Source organism: Chironomus tepperi, unplaced genomic scaffold (assembly GCF_022539635.2).
Source record: "Chironomus tepperi strain 1889 unplaced genomic scaffold, CSIRO-AGI_Ctep_v1 contig_369, whole genome shotgun sequence".
NCBI lineage: Eukaryota > Metazoa > Arthropoda > Insecta > Diptera > Chironomidae > Chironomus > Chironomus tepperi.
Window position 1 is genome coordinate 26,891 of NW_027226491.1, and position 17,710 is coordinate 44,600.

Here is a 17,710-nt window from a genome sequence, read left to right on the forward strand (position 1 = left end):
GGAGTAGCTTTAACCAGACAAACCCCGAAATCTGTCTATGGCTTAACTCTTATAAACAAAGAGATCGCTTTTAGGCACCTTTGTGGTATTTTTGTACCACTGAATTGAAATTCAAATTCTCAACTTAATTTATTTTTTTAACAAAAAAATTGAAGTATTAAAATTGTCCATACAAAAATTACAACATCCTTAATAACCTTTAAAACCTTCCATTAAAAAGCAACTGCCCCATTAACATCATAATTCATCCATATGCACTTCCGTAACCCTCTAACAAAATGACTCATTTACTTGAATTCTTTCATTTCCATTTATGAATAGAAATTGCACCCTTCAATAGTCATACAGTCGACTGATTTTTATTCATTTTGTTTCGTTTCATTGCTAGACAGGCACACAAAATTGTTACTTTTTTTTTCTCTCGTTTTACAAAAACAGAATTTGCAACATTTTGACACACAATTTAAAGCAAAAAAAAAACTAACTTGCAGTTTTGTTGTGTACAGCACAGAATAACATTAGGTCATGCACAATATTTTTATTATTTTTATTGCTGTGCAGCAATTTTTATTTCTCTTCTCTCTTTTTTTTCAATTCAATTATGAAGTTTGAAACGAGACGAGATTGAATAATTTCAAGTTTTCTTCATTTCATTAGACAATTTTTTGTGCTGCTGCAATTTGCTAGATTTCTAATTGGAGAATATGAAAGGGAAGTCATTTAGGATGGGAGAATAGGAAAGTTTTTGGGAAGATTTATTGAGATTGTATGAGGTTTGGATTTGAGATTTTCGGATTTATTGTTAGATTTAAACTTTTAAAATTCAAAATTCAAATTTTTTCAATTTTATGATTTTTTATTTTTCAAAATTTCAATTTTTTAAATTTTAAAAATTTCAATTTTTCAATTTTAAAAAATTTCAGATTTAAAATTTCATATTTTCAAGTTTTTTAAATTTGAAAAATTCAAATTTGTGAATTTAAATTTTTTTTAAATTTCAAAGTTCAAATTTTTTAAATTTCAAAAACAATTTTCAATCCAGTTCACTCAGCCAACTATCAAACTGTCAACAATTTCCTCCTTTTTCCATTAACATTAACATCAAAATTCAAATTTATTTCATGTGCAATTTGCGTCTAAAACTATTTTTCAATCGTACTTCTTTCTCTTAACTCTGACTATTATTACGTTTTTGTTTGCAAATGATTATTTCTTCACATTTAAAGAGTCTTAAAACCAGTTCTTTTTTTTTTATTCAATATTCCTTTTTGTACTATTTAAAATTACTATAATTTTCAAATCGCTCGCTATTTAAATACATTAAGTATTACATTGTGCGGTTTTTTTTTCGTGAATTCTTTGCATGATCTCGATATTCGCATTTCGTCAGTTCCTTCATTCTTTACGCCTTTTTTTATTTCTTTTCATTACACATATACAATATGCTCAAGTCAGAATGATGTTGATGACCAAGATTCATCAAAAAAATATTCAGCAAAGAAGAAAGCAAACAAGTTGGACTGAATAAGAAGTAGAAGAAATTAATGAATGAGAGACTGTTTATCTTTTTACTTCTGTTGTTTGCTGTACAACAAGGGAATGTGAATTAGATGTATTTTTTTGTGGATGAATGAGAATATTTATGAGAGTCTGGTGAATGTTCTGAATGGGATTACGAGTTGTCTAACTTGTTACGCATTTTATTGTGATGAATTTTTTTTTTGTTGGATGTTCGACTTACAATTGGAATTATTTGATAATCTGATTTGAGATTCTTAAGAATTAGTTGTAAGAAGTTCTGACAGTAAGACTGCTTAATTCTTATTGACTGTAATGCATTTACAAGATTTGTTTGAAATTCTTCAAATTTCTAAGCATTTCTTCAAATTTCTCAGCAATTATTCAACTTTTTGTACCAAAATCCTCAAAATCCCCACAAATTCCCACACCTTGCCTACACAACACCTCTCACAGTCTCTCCACATAGCAATTTTCTCAGACATCATTCGCGAAATCAAATCTAATAGTCCCATAAAAAGCCACACTCTCAGTCATCAGAATCACACTTATTGTATCCATTGTGTTGAAGCAATTTATCTAACAATGATTAGAAAGACCTTTTATTTGAGACTATTTTTTAACACTTTCGAATTGATAATTTCACAGTGGGACTCATTAATTTTCTTCACATGTTGTCATGGACGTTATTTCAATTCATTTTTCATCAATCTTCTTATTTTGAATATTGAGTTTGAATGAAATTTTGTGTTGTATTGTTGGGAATTGGTTGGGAATTTTGGATGAATTTTGGGTTTTAGATGGTTTGGGCTGCTTTGGACTGTTTGTTAGGCTTGGGAATTGTTGAAAAATCTGGTCAGGGTTCATCCTCAATTGCTTAATTCGCTGGAAGTGAAGATCATCTAATTCATGGCCTCAGGGTTCATGGTATTGTTAAATTGCTCAGATTTGGCTGAATTTGATTCAAAATGTTTCAATTCCGGTCTATAAAGCCTCAATCTTATGAACCTTCACATTCTTAGTCTACAAAACTCATTCCTGTTATGTCTTCTAAATTTCTTAGCAACATCCTAATTAAAACAATTCTAACCTCAAAACCCCACTTCAATCCATCAACATTTCCACTTATTTCATCCCTTGACACATTTCTACAAAACAAAATATATCCCATCAACTCCATGTTCCATCACAATCCAAAATATCATCTCTTCTAAAAACTTTCTCAAAACACTTCATATCAACCAGCAAAATATCAGCAACTAAGCGATAAGTGTACATTATGGAACAAGAACATCATTCAATTCATTCATTCATTCCGAAATCTTTGGCGAAAAAAAGAGTAAAGTTTTAGTGCTTAAACTGTCATTTTCAGATTAATACAAACAAAATGAAATGAGAAAGCATGAATATTCGTGAAATTATTTGTTGGTTTAGAGGTTGTGCGGAAGTGATGTGAGGGATTGAGGGGTGACACACATGAGCGATAGGTTGGTGAGCAATAGGCTTGAGAGAAATCAGGACAATGACTCTGTGTAGTCTATTAATGACCCTGAATTGCATATGATGTCAAAAAGTAGCGAAAATGTGGCCTAGGGACAGTATTAGGGCAATTTGTTAGCGAACCTACGTCGAATCTGGCTTTATATTGACCTAACGATAGCTTAGTGTGGATTTCTGGTGAAATAGGCTGCGGTTAGTCGACCTTATGTCTATTAATACACTTGACATATTATGGAAAGTTCGACAACTGTCAGAATTATTTCCGGACTTAAGGTTGACTAATTACAGTCTATTCCACTCTGGGTTGGCAAGGTTCAGTGAAGGCCAGTCTCCGTGAGCTGAAATGATCGGTTTCCACTTGAGGCAGTACTCCATTGGTGAAATTTTATCATTTTAAGTTATTTTCCAATTCTTTGAGTCCTTAGGTCTTAGTCTGTGTGATGTCCAAGTGTACAATTTGACATTAGGATCACTGTAGGTCTAGTTATTAACCAGACATCATGTCTAGTTGTCCACTATGAATAGTCCTTTGAATCATGATTGATATGTTCCTCAAAATCTCATCTAATCTCTTAGCCATCATTCACAACCAATCCCCCTAAGATTCTCTGCTCTTTACATCATTTTCATTTCACTTTAACGATGAATAAGACGAAAAATTGTGATTAATATTTTTTTTTGTTTGCCTCGTCTTTATGGTGCAAAAAGAGAAAGAAGACGAAGATAACAACGACGAATGACCGCGAAAAAAAGCGACATGAATTATATTTCTTGTCTCTTTTCTTGCTTTAAAAAAATTGGAACTTCAAATTTATCATTTTTTTTTTTATTTGTGATGATTTTTACAAAAGACGGTTCCGAGATGAGATTTGCACGATCAATATGATTGCTTGCCTTTCTTCTTGTGTTATTTATTTCATTTGTGAGATAAAAAAAAGCAGATTTTTGAATGCCACAATCATGATTTAGTGAAGTGCGGTGAGATAATTGTGTAAATTAAAATGAAGCACAAGTTGAGATTGGGGATTATGAGTGTTAAATTGTGATGACAGGTACGCATTTTGGTTTGTGATGTGGAGGTGGTGTGAAGTGGATTAGATGTGGATTTGGTGAAATTTTTAGTGATTTTAATTAGTTTTGAAAGTGGTTTTGGAAATGAATTAATTATTAAAGAATGAAGTCATGATGTAGACCGATTAAGACTGCTCTGATTTACTGGTTTAATATTAGGTCGAAGCTTACTTGTGCCAGGAGCCAGAGACGTATTTAGATTGAAGCTAAGGATGGTTAAGATTGAGGCTAGGGGTATTAAAGTTGAGAATTGGGGTTATTAAGATTGAGGCTAAATGGTATTGAGGTTGAGGCTAAGGACTATTAAGGTTGAAGCCAGAGGGTATTAAGATTGAGACTACGGGGCATTAAGGTCAAAATGGGGGTTTAGAGCTCTTTTTGGAACAAATTCTTCAAGTTTAGTAAGATTTTTCGCAAAAATCAACCTAAATTTTGCCGATTCATCTACATTCCTGACTTGAGCCTATTTGGGAAGTAGAAAATGTCTGAAACTAGCTCAAGCATTCGAAGTCCTTTGCCAGTTAAATTCTGGATTCTTAATTCACGTCCCTAATCCAGATTCGTATCCATATCCGTATCCGGATCCATTAGATTTTGCCTAAATTTCAGCAATTCTACCAACCCGATGTCTTTTGAGCCTGCAAACCGACAAAATGCCATCGCAACATCTCCTTTCCAATTCCTCACAGTCAAAGCATCTAAAGCATCTCTTAAAATCACAAATAAATACCAAACCAAAGTCAATCGAAAGAGAACTTCAAAAAAAAAAATATTTGAGTGGGCCTCAAATGGCTTTCTTTCATTCAATCCCATTCCATACGTTATTGAATAAAGATGAGGCACAGCAGTGCTATCAATATCGCAATAAGCAATCGCTGTGCTTTTTTGCAAAAACTTAAAAAAATTTCAATTGATTTTTGAGACAATACCACACATTACATGCACAATATAATCAGTCAGACATAGCCAGACATCCAGGCCAGCCCGAAAAAGAGCAGCATCACATGAAACATGTTTTTTCAATTAGACATAAAAGAGGCATTTTTTTATAATCTTAATTTCGCTATGCCCCTTTCTCTCACACACAGCGAGTCTTTCTGGGCTGCGCTTAACAAAAAACAAGCAGAAAAAGAAAAGAGAAGATGATGGCAATCAGGCACATTTAGTGTCTGTTGATGAAGAATTAAAAGGCACAAAGCCGACACAACTTTACAGCGATCACACAATATTGAATTGTTTGGATGTCTTTAAAATAATATGTGTGTGATAAGTTTAGTGCTGCTTGAATGGATATCTCGGTAGGTCAGTGAGACCGAGAAATTTGAGACTTTTTTTAATTTTGCTCAATCATTACACCTCATAAGCTACTCACAAAAACAGTTGAATGTGATTGAATGCAGCAATTCATTTAATGAATGTCAATCATATACATTACAGCACATAAGTCTGGGATATTATGTCAAATCGTAATATGCACGATATGCGTTTACTGTTATAAATATCTTTGCCATATTATTCGGATTGTATTTCAAATCAACAATGCACATGTGAGCTCGACACAATAATAATAATATCATGCGGGGATGTGACTGAATGTTGAGTCACAAAAGGATTAAAAATTATCTTTCTATTGTCATATATATATTTTATTATTCAAGCCGTTCACTTCAATGAACAATTCGACATTCATTCAAATTTATTTGTTTGGATATAAAACCCATCGTCGTGATTTATAAATTAATCTCTTACATATTTCACTTAACTTTCAAACACACATTTGCTCGAAATTCAATTCAATTCTAATGATATCTTACGTAATGACATAATGACATCGTGTGCAGTTGTGTGACTTATTAAGTTTAATGTAAATAAATAATAAAAAAATAAGTGGAAAAGAATTTTATTTTGGTGTTGGAGACAGTTTTGTGGAGTAGGGGTTCTTGTTGGGGGAATTTAGGTTAATTTTTTAAGGGAAATTCAGTTTTGTAAGCTTGGCATGTACTAAGGATACGAGTAGGGTTTCCAAAAACAGTAATTTTCCCGGGAATTCCCCGAATTCAAACGGGAACGGGAATTCTGGATACAATTTAAGATAGGACAGTGGTGGCAAATATTTAGCGACGCACTAGAATGCCGCGGCTCACAGGTTGATCACCACTGACCCTAACAGACAAAGAACTTAGTTTTCTTTACTCTACTCTCTTTTGTGAGCATGCTAATTTGTATGAAAGAAGCGTGCTTTGAATATGCTCATTAATGTGAGCATGTTCTTTGCATGTTAGGGTGATATAGAAGATACCAGTGGGCAATTAGTGTATTTTAATGGATATACAGAGATTCTACAGATAGGTAGCTAAGAGGGTCTCTGAAGAGCACTCACACGTCGGATGATCGATCCAAAATCCAGTACCAGGTGGACTTGACTCTCTGGAAGTCTCTGTTGGATTAAAATCGAATCTGACACCAAGTCAGAGTTACGTTAAACTGACTGGGGATCCTGTTTAGATTGACAAAGATTTAAAACATCGTTGTGGTTCATTTTATGGCAATCATAACCTACTACTCGAATATAATCTGGGTTATAAACCAGCCCAATGCCAAACCTGGGCGGCACAATGCAGCTAACTGTATTTTTCACTTTGAAAATTAGAAAAAATCAGCCGTTTCCGTCCATTCCGCAACTTTAACGTTTTCCCATTATTTGGGCGACTTGATGATGCTCTAGCCAACACAACTAGGACTATGATATTAAAAGGATTTTTAGCCATTTTATTGCCTTACTTTCTTTAGACTGTACAACAATTCAGACTATAAATCGACGATATCTTCTCAGAAAACGTCATCCAAACTCTAACATATGATTCAATATATTTATATATTTTTAAAAAACACACAAAAAAATCTTAAAACACAATCTTTAACAACCAGACAACTGCACCAGTCACTCAAAATTCACACTTATCAGGAAACACATGTGTTGTTAGTCTCTAAAAATAAAAACGGTATCCAATCAATACAAAAAAAAAAATAAAATAAAAAATAACAATATTACACATTTCATTTCCAATTGGAATCACTAGCATTGATTGTTTATATTCATTATAATTCGACAGTAAATAATTCAGCTTTTATTGTTCCATAAAATCGCTTCAAACAAATGGAAAAAAAAATTGGAATGTTTGCCTAAAATTATGACATTATAAGGGCGTGACAGTTGACACTAAACACATGTTGTCAATTTAGAACTGCATAAATGGAATCGAGAAACCAATGTGAAATGAGATATAGCACAAAATATTCATGACTGCAGCTAGTTTTGGAAGCGAAAAATGGAATAAGAAAAAAATTGGATTTAGTTCAAAAATAAAGGAATTGAGCTACTTTTTTTTGATAATTTATCTCACATAAAGACGATGCCGCAAATTAGCTTAAATATAGGCACACACACAAAAAAAACTTATTTTTATGAACGTGACAAGCCCTTTTCTCTTAATTGAGCATATATTAAACCCCAAAAATAAAAAAAAAAAATCCATTATCGCAGCGTGAAGTTCAAACAAGACTCGGCATTTAACATGACTTTTTTGTGATACTTTTTTTGATTGTTTCTCATTTCAATTAGTGAGGAGTAGCAGCAGAAAAAATGTTATTTTTTTCTTTACATTTTCATTCATACATGCTCGGTATGTGCATAATAAGAATATATAAATTATCTACATACTGAGAATTGGATTAATGTTAATGAGTTGTATCCGCTGTTTCTGTTAGGCTTGAAAATAAATAAAAATTATGAAAAAAAAAGCAAAAAATTAAATGAAATGTTTTGTGATTCTGATTCTGATTCGTAGGGGTCAGGGGCTGGTTATTTGGGTATGTTGTAGTCGTTTCTGAACGAAACACCCGAACTGACAAGAAGCATTCTCAATTATATAGATTTAGTGAACTTTTGAGCACCTTCATTTAGATAAGAAGGGTCATTGTCTGTTATGGACACAATCATGATCATAGTCGTGATGCGTCTCTCAAGATAATGTCTAGAATAGCAAGGGCATACTCTGAGGTAAGACTTTCCAGAAGTCTCGGTCACAAAATAATTTTCAAGTCCAAGAACAATGCCGAGACTTACAACGAGAACAGAACTTGGACCGGGACCAAGACTTCAAGAGATTTCTTGAAATCTACCAATACAGGAAGACATGAGCTTGTCAGTATCATTCCTTCCTCTCTATTTGTCTTAGGACAGAGCTCGAAGTCGACTTGAATATTATATGAAGTCGACTCGACCTGAATCGACTTTTGCATACAAAATACGGGTATATTTTGAGCTCTGCTTTAAGATAACTCAAAAAATTAACCCAGGAGCTAACTCCTTGGCTAGAATCTAATACAGTTTAAGATTTAACTCAATCTAGACCCAGTTCTTAAGACTAATGTTCCAAATATTCCAATTTCATTTTCTTGCCATTCAGTGCAACCTTCCTTCATCCAATACTTCACATCTTTAGCTAAACCATTTCCAATAACCACACCAATTGCCTCATCTTAATACAAAACCCAACAATCCAACCCCTGCTCATCAAAACATATTTCTTAAGATTTATTTCTGCAAAAAAATAATGTTTTATTTTTGGGGATCTTGTGTCTGTCTGCGTCATGATTGCATGATTTAAATTTTTGAAAACTGATGGTATTTAAATTAATTATAGGAGACGAGATGAAATTGGAATTTTGGTTTGGCTGATGGTGGAATTTTCGAGAAGATTTACGAAAGATTTTCTAAAGTCATGAAATGTCTGCATTTTTGTACTGTCTGATATTTTTGATTGTGCTGGATTTATTGTGAAAATATTGACTGATGAAGTCGTGATATCTTTGAAATGTCTTTGAAATTTGAGACTAGATTTTGACAAGACTGGAAATTTCTCACAATCCATAGTAAGAAGCATGTCTTCAGTATCAAAAAACACCGCAAAATTATCATCAGTTCCAAATCAGGCTTAATTGACTACAAATTTTTATCTTAACATGGATTTTAAATTCTTTTTAAGTCAATAAAGTAATCAGCACCAAAAATAAAATTCCCACGGTAAACAGAAGTATTTTTTGCACATCTCTGAATATTTTTTTGCAACATTTTCTATTGTGACTGTACAAAAATCCACAAAAGCAAGTCAAAATGAGTGAGAAGTTGATACCCAAACGACAACAAAGGAACGAATATTTTGTAGCTGTAATTCTATTCTCTATTTGCCCACAAATTATTCCCTAAAGGATATTCATGCCGGCATAGCTTTGAGGATATGACATTTAGGAATAAGACAAATAATGATGCATCTTACTTCCTTCCTTTTGTTGTTGTTGCTGTTTCTTTAGACCTCACATGGGACGACAAAATGCAAGCAAAATTAGATAAATAACAAATTTTGTGTTGGATGTTGTCTTTGAAGGGCAATATTTGTGGATTTGTTTGGTCAGATGGGATATGGATGGGTAGGTATGGATGTAATTATTGGGATCATTGGTTTTTGGGTGTTGTTGTGAGTTTTAAGTTGTTAATGTTGAATAAGTTTGGAAATTTGATATTTTTACCAAAACTCGAAGATGTTTTCAGAAGTTTCACCGAAATTCGAAGATTTTTCACCAAAATTCGAAGATTCTTTATCAAAATTTGATCAAATTTCACCAAAACTCGAAGATTCTTTTTCAAAATTTGAACAAATTTTACGAAAATTCGAATATTTGTCATTAAAATGTGAACAAATATCATCAAAATTCGAAAAATCTTCATCACAATTCGAACAAATTTCACCAAAATTCGAACAAATTTCACCAACATTCGAACAAATTTCACCAAAATTCGAAGATTCTTTATCAAAATTTGATCAAATTTCACCAAAATTCGAACAAATTTCACCAACATTCGAACAAATTTCACCAAAATTCGAAGATTTTTCACCAACATTCGAACAAATTAAATCAAAATCACTAAAAATAAAAAAAAATTCATTAAAATTGTACAAATTCGAAGAAATCAACAAATCCACACATTTCCATCACAAAATAAATTTCTCACAATCGCTCCATATTTATTTAGAAACAAAATAATGATCCACAAGATTTATGCATGTCTTATATCAATAACATAAAATGCTCTTACGATGCTGCATATGTTTGATGAATTTTCATTTAATATTTTTTTTTCTTTTCTTTCTGCTTCCCTCAAAGGCATAAGCAGTACGTTCCATTTCATATAATTCGTTTGTCTGACATCCATAGAGCTCTTAATTGAAAACTGTATGTATATAAAATAATAAGCATAAACAGAAACATAACGAATGGAAAGAAAAGAAAAGAAAAAATATCAATTTGTTACCAAATTAGCCTTTCATGTGATATGAGATGTTTAACATTTTTTGACATCGAGACAAATGTTTAACAGCTTTTTTGTTTCTGCTCTGCATTTGCCTTTCTGGTGGCGTTTTGCTTTATGTTACATTTATTGTGAGATTTCTCAATGTTGATTAGTGTTCTGTCTTGAATTTCACAAGCACCCAAAGTACTCGACAATGAAGCCAAAAAAAAAAAATGAATCATATCACGACAGGCAGTCGGGGCGGGAGCACAACGAACAAAAAAAAATCAAATCGAATCTCTCACTTGGAAGTCCGGAATGAAAAAAAAACGTGCAAATGAGAATTGAAATCTGCAATCTGCAAAAATAAGCAGCAGCTGAATAAGCAACTAAAAATGACAATTGCCCTCGCCTAAATAATGATGAATGACAAATAGAACAGTCGGCAGCGATGCCTACATTGTACATAACATTATGCCAATCCATCACTATTGAGATTTTGCATAGAATTTCCTTATGACTACTTTCAAGTACTTATTCGTCTTACTTCTCATCCATTTCCAAAACTGATTTGTTGTTGTTGTATTTTGAGTGATCGATCGCTGTTTTTCTATGTCGACAGCAATGTCGTGCAATTGAGCAACAAAAAAAGAAATAACAGCAGATTTGTTTATTCTTCCTCAACATTACAATGTGATCGAAATCGAATTCTGCTTAATTAAGAATGAGAGAAACTGACTACATACATATACATAAGATGTATTTGAACCAAAAAGAACTAAGTTAGGTCTTCATTGTAGCGCATTTTGGAAATTAACTGTGGCCTTTTTGACAGTACTTATTGATAAGATTGAGTGAGTCACTGGATGATTTATGGGGGTCTTGTTTGTTTTGGTTGTTTGTAGGCATTTTTGTGGAGTATATATGCATCACACTTACAACAAGGTCAAAATGCGATAATATGTAAGTTTGGGTTTGGTGATATTTTTTGTGATTTTATTTTAATTTAGGTCATAATTCATCAAAAGTTCTATGAAAGAGGGAAGTATGTTGGGCAATGAATTGGTGATTTGGGTTAGAAACATAATTTTGAGCGAATTGGTAGATGGATGTGCTGAATAGTTCTTGATGACCTAATTAAGATGATATTGCAATTCAAATTTATATAGTCCCAATATCCTGGAATCTTAGGGATCTTTCCTACATAATCTAGTATGGCTAAGGAATTGTACCTAAGAAGTGAACGATATATCCTAAACTCTACCATTAGTTAGTCCATATAAATGGGTATGACTAAGAAATAGTGGCAATTAACATGATAGTTACGTTTTGGAAATCAAACGACTGGTAAATCTGGTCCCAGGGAGGCATGGGCTTAGTCCGAGAATGGATTTTTCTATATTTGAACCCAGGTTGAAGTGGTGTAGCTCGGGATAATCCTAATGTAGCTTCTGAATGTCTTCAACAATCAATATTGACCATTTGGTTCATGTTGAGACATAAAACATCATCTATAGTTCCTATAACTCTAAAATCACTTCAATATTATTCCCGAAATTCCCAATTTAATCTGAAAACATTCTACATAGTAAAATGACTCTATAAGTTCCATTTCAATTGGACATTCTGCATCGACTCTCCCTCCCATTAATAGCATATTCAAAATACAATCATATAAATACATCGAGAGATATTTATAGAGCTCAATATGGTAAAGCAATAGCAATATTCGAATATATTTATATTTTTTCTTCATCTCCTCTCAAGTCTTCTGTTGTTCTGTTCTGTTTTTCATTCCATTTCCTTTTTATATTCTTCAATTTACAATAAATATAATAAAATCACCACATTTGTGGAGCATAAGCAATGGTAAAAAAGAAGTACGAATCTTGGTTAACTTTCAACGATGTTATCAATATACAATGAAATGTTGTGAACATAATATTGAGTAGCAGTAGCCATAGCCACCAGACAACAAAAGCTGTACAACAACAACAACTAAAGCAGCAGTTGATATTCAATGATACATGAAAAAAAATACGTAAAAAAAGCATTAAAGGAATATTTTTCAAGTAATTTTTTTTCCTCTTCCTTTCCACTTCTTTACACACACTTGAATTAAATAACATTTATTTTTAATCGAGAAGAAACAAAACAAAAAAAAAAGTATTGTAAAGGAACTTGGTGAGATGAAGCGAATGAGCCCAAATAAGAAAAACAATCGGTTAAGTCATATAAGGAATATATTGGCGATTGAGTGGCTTTAAAAAAGGCTTCTTTGCTACTTTTAGTCTGACTTGCACTAAAATTAATGTGCAACAATGAATAAGTATTTTTTAAATGTGCCAAAAATGGACATAAGTGGCTTATTTTGGATAAATTTATGTACAATAATGATGAGATGTAAAGGAGCAAAAAAAATGTTTTTTAACAAGAGAGATGTATTAGCATAATAAGAGATGCGAGGTCGACGGGTCATGTAAAGGTTCAAGATTGTTGTCGAATAAGGGATTTGTTGTTATATAAAAAGATTTTCAAGTGTTTGGTGTCTTTTTTGTGTGAAAAAGGCTTACAATTGGCGAAATAATCAAATTCACTTGTGGATTTACATTGAAATGTGCGTGCTCACTGATTTTATACAATTTTGCAGCCTTATTTTGATCATTTGAATCCAAATCAATCATTATTTTGACATTTAAAAGTCCGATATGGAATGTCCGTGAAAAAATGCAAAACTAATCCAACATAAATGATGAATAATTCAAAACAATTTCAAAAGTCAATCATATAACGGCTTTTATCTTCATAACATCAATAAATTCAAAATATGGCAACAGTTTTATGACTGCAGACAAAAAATTTCATATCCATAATTCAAAAATAGCTACAAAATGCTCTAAAACTATTTTGACAGTAATTTTATATTTATTTCTTTTAAAAATAAGCTAATGCCATTTTATTGTCTAACGTTTTAAATCCTACACCTTAAAACAGTTTCATGTTAAACAAAAAATCGAGTAGCAAAGAGCCGCAAGCTGTTTAGACCATATAAAGTAGGTCTATCTCAAGAATATCATAAAAATTTCCAATTAAATTTTTATTTTAAATTTACCTCTCATTATTCAATTTCAATATACAATTCGCATCGATTGAATGTCGATTTATATTAAATGTAGAATTATTCATTAGATTTTTTTGTTGCCATATTCATTACAATCCTTTAACTCTTTCTTTGGGCATTACATAAAGGTCTGTTAAATAAACATTCATACCAATAAGTATTGTATTTAAATTATAAAAAAATAAATGAAAAAAATAATTTAAAAAATATATATATCCAAGACTTGAAATTGCATCTAAAATTTTAATCTCGTCTGGTTTTGTGCAAAAATGGATATAAGAATAAATATCAACAGCACAAAGAGATCCGTATGATGTTAAATCGAACAATTTATTAAAGCAGAAAGTGTCTGAATCTATAGACTTTTTTTTGATTTGTTGAATCATTTTTTAGCGCTGTTTATGAAGTTGTGAAAGGGGTTATGGTGAGTTTGTGGCTGTAGATTGACTGGATTGGATGATTATCTGATCAGGAGTGGCTATATGATGAGGATAAGTGGAAAATTAGCAGATTTTGAAGTTTTGGGATCACATTTTCCAACAGGAACAATAAAGACTGATTACCTATCAGATTTCCTAGTATCGAATAGGAATCGAACCTGCTCTTGCAACTAACATTTACATGTTATTATCCATGAACTATCCAAGGACAGTATCAATATTGGTTTTTAAAATGGATTAAAATCCGTCATAAGGATGCTATCAGGGTCTGTGTCTTACCATTCACACAGCAATATTAAGCTACCCTAGCAATCACGGTATGCTGTCCGAGTTAGTAACTCACTCTAACAGCCAACAAGTATGCGTTCATGGTACAGAAAGATCACTTAGGTACCTAAAAGTGGTCTCTTTCCTGTTAGGATACAATTTACCATTACTAAGCTTCAAAAATGCGCACAAAGCCACAAACCTCCTCATTCACTCACCATCAATACTTCCTTCATCTTATTCAGCTGTTCAAGCCAGCGTCATAAGGAATATAGGAATATAAATAATGAAATGTAATATTATTGAATCGCAATAAGTTATGAATCCATATTCGCAGAAATAATACTATGTCCATATTCAAATGCATATCGCTCTTCACTATCGCACCATTAGATTCATGACATGATTTAAAACGTTCATCCTATAAGATTTCATTGAGAATAAGGAACAAAAAGGCAGCAGCAAATTTGCATTGGCATTATACATGTGTCACAAGACTGTTTCAACATATTTTTTTTTGTTGTGAAAGAGGATTTCGCTTCTTATCTTTTTTTAGTCGATGTCTGTTTCGCCCCTTCTTTGCCTTGATTTAAATTTTTTTTACTCTGTGTTCTGCAATATGTGCCTTTTTTGGTACCAAAAAGGAGAGAGATTCTGGATTTTTTTTATACAGATGGAATTGAATTGAGTTTAAAGAGAATGGTGAACCATTGTTTTGCCTGCATCGGAAATTACAAACGAAATGGATGAATAAAAAAAAGCAGCATACATGGCAAGAGATTCAAGTACAATATAAGAGAAATGAGAAAATAAGAAAGAGAAGAAGTGTGGTGAAGAGATAACCAAATCCTAAGACCATAAATAAACATTTATGGAGATTTTTTTTTTTTTATTTTAGTTTTTGTTGTTGTTAAATATATGTCTGCATATTCTGATGCTCTTTTTTTCCATTTTCACTATATGTATCTATTTTAGGAGCGCCGGACGTATTTAAATGTTGTTTATGCATCTTGAATTGCTTTTAGTAAAAATATTGTATAATGATAAAGAATTCTTTAGAAATGTAGTTGATTGGTGATTTAAGGCGCATTTATGGGTGCGAAATAAAAATGCATTCAGGGTAAAAATCCATAAAAATGTACAAAAATGCATCAAAATAGACATTTTTGAATTATTGAGACAGTTAAAATATTGATTGAAAAATAACGGATTTGAAATTTTCAAATATTATCAAGGGAAATTGAACCACGTGTTTTTGCTCCACTTCAAAAAGTTTTTGTCAAATTTTGCATTAGTTACAGGTTGTTATTAAGGAAATGAACAATATATGAATAGAAAAAAGTGGCAAAGATAGATTACAAAAGAATTTAGACTTTAAGTTGGACTATTTAAGAATTTATTAACTTTTTTTGATTTTTCATGCCTTTTTCACTGTTGTTGTTGTAGTATAATTGGCTTATTTACTAAATTTCGCAATTTTGAAGCCAATTATGACTCAATTCATCCAAAAATCATCCTTCACATCACATCTGTTCTTCAATAACCTTCCATTCCTCTCTAAAATCTCCATATGAATGACCATCTTCATTCATTCATCAGACAAACCGAATCTCAAACAACCACATTACACAAAATTACCAGTTGATAATTGTTAGCACAAGCATCATCATACACAGCAGATGAATATATTTTGATGAACAGAAAAGACACCGCTTATTCTAAATTTGTCGTCTTTTAGAGCATCATTTAAGACTCATTAAAATGTGTTATTGACGTTATTAGAATAGAAATGAAATTAAACTTCCATTTACGGGGTTGAATATTAAGTGTGTGCGACGTCCGTCTTTATTAAATTATGTAGAATATTTTCTCTTTAATGGAATAGGAACATTTTCATAAATTATAAAAAAATTATGATAAAAGATACTTCTAGGGCCACTTTGTCATGCTGTGATACTTGCCATATTCAAAGATATTTTTTAAAAAAAACATTCTCAGCAGTGACAAATTTTTAACTATAGGAGATACCCAGTGATGTTCAATAGATTTAAGACGGTCGTCTTGTGTTTCATTAAGGGTATTGAATGACCACAACATGAGCGCCATGTCATACTTTCGGTATCAAATAACACTTTGCTGAAATATTTATTTAAAAATGTCGTGAATATATTACAAAATATGGAAACACAAAGGAATTATTGAAAAAATTTAAAAAATCATTAATCATAAATATTTGTGCAGTGTGTAAAATTTATTCAAATTAAATGTCAGAGTCAATTTATGATTAATTAACACTTATTAATATTAATTAATTAATATCTATTACGTCTTTTTTAATAAACCAGAAACTTCTTTGTTTTGGGAAGTCGATGTGAAATTTATTAGATGCATATCTGGATATTCTTAATTAAGCATTTAATTTTTATTAAAATTTGAGGATTTAAATTGAAGATTTTATTGAGAAATAGTAGAAATATTGATGAATATTAATCAAAAGCTAATTTTATAATTCTAACGGTTAAAATAAATTTGAATTCTTAGAACAAAAGTTCCAACGGTCATTTTAAATTCAAATATATTCACCCCACATAGTTCCACACCCTTTTAGTTATTATTCTCAAACAAAATTTAGAGAAAAAAAACTTGTAACGGTCATTTTAAATTCAAACATATATTCACCACACATAGTTCCACACCCTTTTTGTTATTATTCTCAAACCAAATTTAGATGAATAGCTTAATTTCCAACTGTAACTGTCAAAATATATTTGAGTTCTCAGAACAAAACTTGTAACGGTCATTTTAAATTCAAACATATATTCACCACACATAGTTCCACACCCTTTTTGTTATTATTCTCAATTTCAGTCAAATTTCATCATTCAACTAATAAACATCATCATAAAATACCATAACTTAATTATTAGCCATAAATTCCTTCAATTCAACAAAAACAAACACAAGATTTAAGTATTAAACATTACAGAACTTGCAACATCAGCTTCAATTACACAAATTCACGATTTTCAACTTCGATTGTTTACAAATTATTCATAGCAATTTATTCGACTAGAAAAACTACAAACTCATTCCATAAAATCGTCTATCGATTACAACATCTGTGTCATTAGACAGATAACTAAGTCAAGTTTAATAAAATTCGATATCATTCATGTTATATCTAGTGACGATAAAAAACGATAAAAAATGAAAAATTTTTGCTCATTTAATAATCCATTAATTATTGCCATCATCATTAAATATTTATATGTGCTGGATATAGACGAAGCAACAAAGTTTCTTGTTGATTGTAAGGAATGAATAAAATATTAATTCCATTATTTTTCTCTCTCTTTGTTTTTAGAGTAAAATCCATTACGTCAATAATGCAAATTCCATTCTAATTTGAATTTTCCTTCAAAATGGCTTTTTTATCACTTT

The 17,710-nt window shown here is 31.5% G+C and overlaps 1 protein-coding gene across 5 annotated transcripts in view; it reads left to right on the top strand.

Moving 5' to 3' along the window:
* robo1 (roundabout 1) overlaps window positions 1-17,710 on the top strand; it is a 170,445-nt gene that overhangs the window by 2,487 nt on the left and 150,248 nt on the right. The gene's annotated exons all lie outside the window — the stretch shown is intronic.